The sequence below is a fragment of the Protobothrops mucrosquamatus genome, unplaced genomic scaffold (genome assembly GCF_001527695.2).
Source record: "Protobothrops mucrosquamatus isolate PMUCROS unplaced genomic scaffold, P.Mucros_1.0 scaffold3050, whole genome shotgun sequence".
Taxonomy (NCBI): domain Eukaryota; kingdom Metazoa; phylum Chordata; class Lepidosauria; order Squamata; family Viperidae; genus Protobothrops; species Protobothrops mucrosquamatus.
The window spans coordinates 7,023-11,220 of record NW_015389063.1 but is presented as its reverse complement, the minus strand read 5'-3'; positions in this window follow the sequence as shown (position 1 = coordinate 11,220).

The window sequence follows — 4,198 nt, the reverse complement described above, 5'->3', positions numbered from 1 at the left end:
GCTGACTGAAGGTACTGGCGGGTTGTATTTAAGTAAAACAAGGTCGGGGGGAGTCACTGGATCTGGTTCAAAGGAACAGTCCCACACCTTATACATTGTGTAACCTTATTTCATTATTTAATTATATTACCATCTATAGGATGGCGTCCATGTGGGCGCAATCTTATTTCATCCAGGGGAAAGGGGTGTTGTGTCCTGAACCTGCATCTTGCAGGCTCGGGACGTTGCAAGAGTCCCGGGCATTTGCAGAAGCTGCCCGGGACCAGACTGAGCGGCGCCGGCCTTGTGCGCATGCGCAAGGTGGGAAAAGCCCGCCTCATGATTGGTTGAACTTGCCCGGGGATCAGAGGGTATAAATAGAGGCCTGCATGCCTCTGCTCTGGTTGTTCGTAGAATGGAGCAAACAATAAAGACTTGTTGGAGATGCTTCGTCTCAAGCGCCATTATTTCCAGGACTTAACACCCATAGTCACGCCACTCAAGGCCAACGGGGAAGTCCGCATTTGTGCTGACTATAAATGCACGCTAAACAAAGCGTTACAGCAGCACTCTTATCCGGTGCCTGTGGTGAGCCACATTTTGGGCTCACTTAAAGGAGGCCGAGTTTTCGCCAAACTCGATTTGGCTCAGGCCTATCAACAGCTACCGGTTGATGATGCAACAGCAGAGGCCCAGACGATCGTAACGCACCGGGGAGCTTTCAAAGTCAGAAGACTGCAGTTCGGGGTTAACGTAGCCCCTGGCATTTTCCAAAGCGTGATGGAGTGAACGCTCCGTAACATTCAGGGAGTTTGCCCATATTTCGATGATGTCCTCATTGCAGGGGAATCACTCGAAAACCTGGCTGAAAGGCTTCGGTCCATTTTGCTGCGTTTCCATGAAGCGGGGCTGAAGCTTAAGCAGGAAAAATGCAAAATTGGAGTAACTTCCACTGAATTCCTGGGGTTTCGCATAGATGCCGAAGGATCCATCCTGCTGAAGCTAAGCTCAAAGCGATTCAGCAGGCTCCAAGTCCCAAGTCAAAGAGCGAGCTTCAAGCCTTCCTTGGGCTTCTAAATTTTTACCATTCCTTCCTCCCTCACAAGGCTGCAGTGGCAGAGCCGTTACACCGGCTCCTGGATAAACAGGCTCCATGGGAGTGGACACAAGTCCACAAAAGGAGTTTTGCTGAGGTCAAGGCATTGTTGTCTTCAAATGCTGTTCTCGCTCATTTCAATGAGCAACTGCCGGTGTGTATAGCCTGTGATGCATCCCCTTATGGGATCGGGGCTGTCTTAAGTCACCTCAAGGCTGATGAAACACAAGTTCCTGTAGCATACTATTCAAGGACTCTGTCTTCTGCTGAGCGTAATTACGCACAGATAGACAGAGAAGCCTTGGCCATAGTGGCTGGCATAAAAAAGTTCCATAACTTTTTGTATGGTCGCCACTTCACGGTCTTTACAGACCACAAGCCACTGCTGGGGTTGTTCACAACAAACAAGCAAACCCCACACATAATTTCTCCTAGAATGTTGAGGTGGTCAATTTTCCTTTCTGCATATGACTACTCCCTGGTTCACAAACCAGGCAAAGAGATGGCCTACCCCATGCTGATGGCCTTAGTAGGTTGCCTCTACAGCTTGTAGAATCAGATCCTGCTGCAGCTAACCACATCCTGGCTATCCAGGATTTGCCTGAGTCTCCCCTCAATGCAGGGGATGTGGCTGAAGAAACAGCCACTGATCACACGCTAACACGTGTGTTGAACTGGGTGCTGTCAGGATGGCCTGACACGTGTCCTGGCACCAATTTCCAGAGTTTCCAGAAAAGAAAGCGTGAGCTATCCACCTTTAAGGGTTGTGTCCTGTGGGGTAGCAGGGTAGTGATCCCAACCTCATTGAGGACTAGAGTCTTGCAGTCTCTGCATGAGGGAAATCTGGGAATAGTCCAGATGAAGACACTTGCGCGCAGCTATCTCTGGTGGCCTGGGCTTGAAAAGGAGATTGAGACCCAGGTCCAGGGGTGCCAGGTTTGCCAACAGTCCAGGCCTGAAATGCCACAGGCTCCTGTACACAGGTGGGAGGACACACATGCTCCTTGGTCGAGGGTTCATATTGACTACGCTGGCCCCTTTCAGGGGCAATTCTTCCTCATTGTTGTGGACAGTCACTCTAAATGGCTAGAGGTCATTCCAGTGTCCACCACGACTACTGCCAGGACCATCCAGGTGCTGAGAGGGATCTTCGTCTCTCATGGGCTGCCAGATGTCCTTGTCTCCGACAACGGGCCTCAATTCACCTCTTCGGAGTTCCAGGCTTTCCTGCAAGCCAACATGATTCGTCATGCTACTTCGGCACCCTTTCGTCCGGCTTCCAATGTCCAAGCTGAGCGCATGGTGCACACAACCAAAGACGCCTTGAAGAGGCTCACTCACGGGAGCTGGCACCACAGGTTAGCTGATTTTCTCCTTTGCCACCGCACCACACCTTGCACAGCTACAGGCAAGAGCCCAGCTGAACTCCACTGGGGTTGCCGTCTCATTACCAAACTGGACAGGTTGCACCCAGACCGGATGGCTTCACAGGTGTCACAGCCGCGGGCACCGAGGAGACTACAGGTGGGCAATCCGGTTTGGGCAAGGAACTATGGACCTGGACATCTCTGGGTGACAGCAGTGGTCTGCAAGGTCACTGGGCCACTGTCATACGAAGTGGCCTTGGAAGATGGTCGCGTGCTGCGTCGGCACATTGACCAGCTGTGATGGAGGCTACCTAGTCGCCCTTCCGCTCCTGACTCTGCTCTCGGGGGGGAGGAGGACCACGATCATGATCGTGGATCTCAGTCTCTCTGCGAAAGAGGGGGTTTGCACTCTTCAAATAGGGGTTTTGCCAACGAGGCGGCTCCTGACTCTGGCACTGGGTCCATGGGACATTGCACGCAACCGGTTTTTCATGCCACTCCTACTGCTGGCCTTGTGCCTACGGGACAATGCTCCCAACAGGGGTCTCTCGCTGACCTGGGGAATTCCACCCCACCAAGGAACTCTGGTCTGGGCTTACCGGAAAGAGCCAGCCGAAGTCAAATGGACAAAGGGTTGGGCTTACCGGACCAGGCCAGTCAGCAAGATGCGGGTTCGCCTGTATCAATTGGGCCTCAAAGTCCCGGTCTGCTGAGCCTGGCAGGCGAGCTTGCAGACCGGGCACTTGCCGCAGCTCCAAGACGCTCGAAGCGGGTCAGAGGCCCTCCAAAGTTCTTACAAGATTATGTAAGGTTCCTGTCAGTAAGCTGGCAGACCTAGGGGTTCCCTAGAAATAAGAACACGCTCAAAAGAGTAACCTTGTAGTAGTTAAATAATAGTAGCGTATGTTTTTTGAACTAAGAGGGAGGGGTGTTTTGTCCTGCGCCTGTGATTGATTCACAGGTGCAGGAAGCTGCAGAGAGACTCGGGCAGACCACGTGGCTGCCCAGACCAGACAGGCTGTCTCCAGCCTATTGTGCACGTGCAAAGCGTGAAAATACGTTGCATTTATTGGCTGATGCTATCCCTGCAAAAGGGTATAAAAGGGATCCGCGCCATTTTGTGTTGGTTCTGTTGAAGTTGAATAAAGAAGCAACTGTTGTTACACCTGCCTCGTCTCAATGCCTTACCAACGCACAGAACAGAACAGTTCACCTTGCAGATAAGGAGGCTGTACCCTGAGTTAGCAGGATGTTACAAATCATGTCACAGAAAAGGGAGTGAAGATAAGACAGGAACAAAAGGGTCATTTGATCTAATAATTGGAGGGTCTGGTAATGGTTGCTAGGCTGTCGGAAAGCATGTGACCCGGGTGGGCCTATCAACTGGGCTCACTTTGGAAGGATGTGGCGTGATGTACGGGACAGGGTATAATAACCTATGCAAAAATTGATTCAAGTGTGGACTCTGGGATTTGCCATTACCAAGAGTTCCACCGCTTTTGCAAAAACTTTAATAAAACTTGTTTTCCAACACTGTAAGGACCTACCCCACTTTGGATCTTAAGAAGACAGAACTCTTGGAATATTTCTTCCAATAGGCATCTTTATTAAGAGAAGATGGTTGCAGGCGTTCTAAACAGGACTTGGGGTGAAAGCTTCCAACTCAAGATTTTAAAGGGGTCCCCCCTTTAGCCACCCCCATCACCCCCTTCTCCCAGAGACAGTCTCAGGCATTTCATCCCCACCCCTTTCCTCA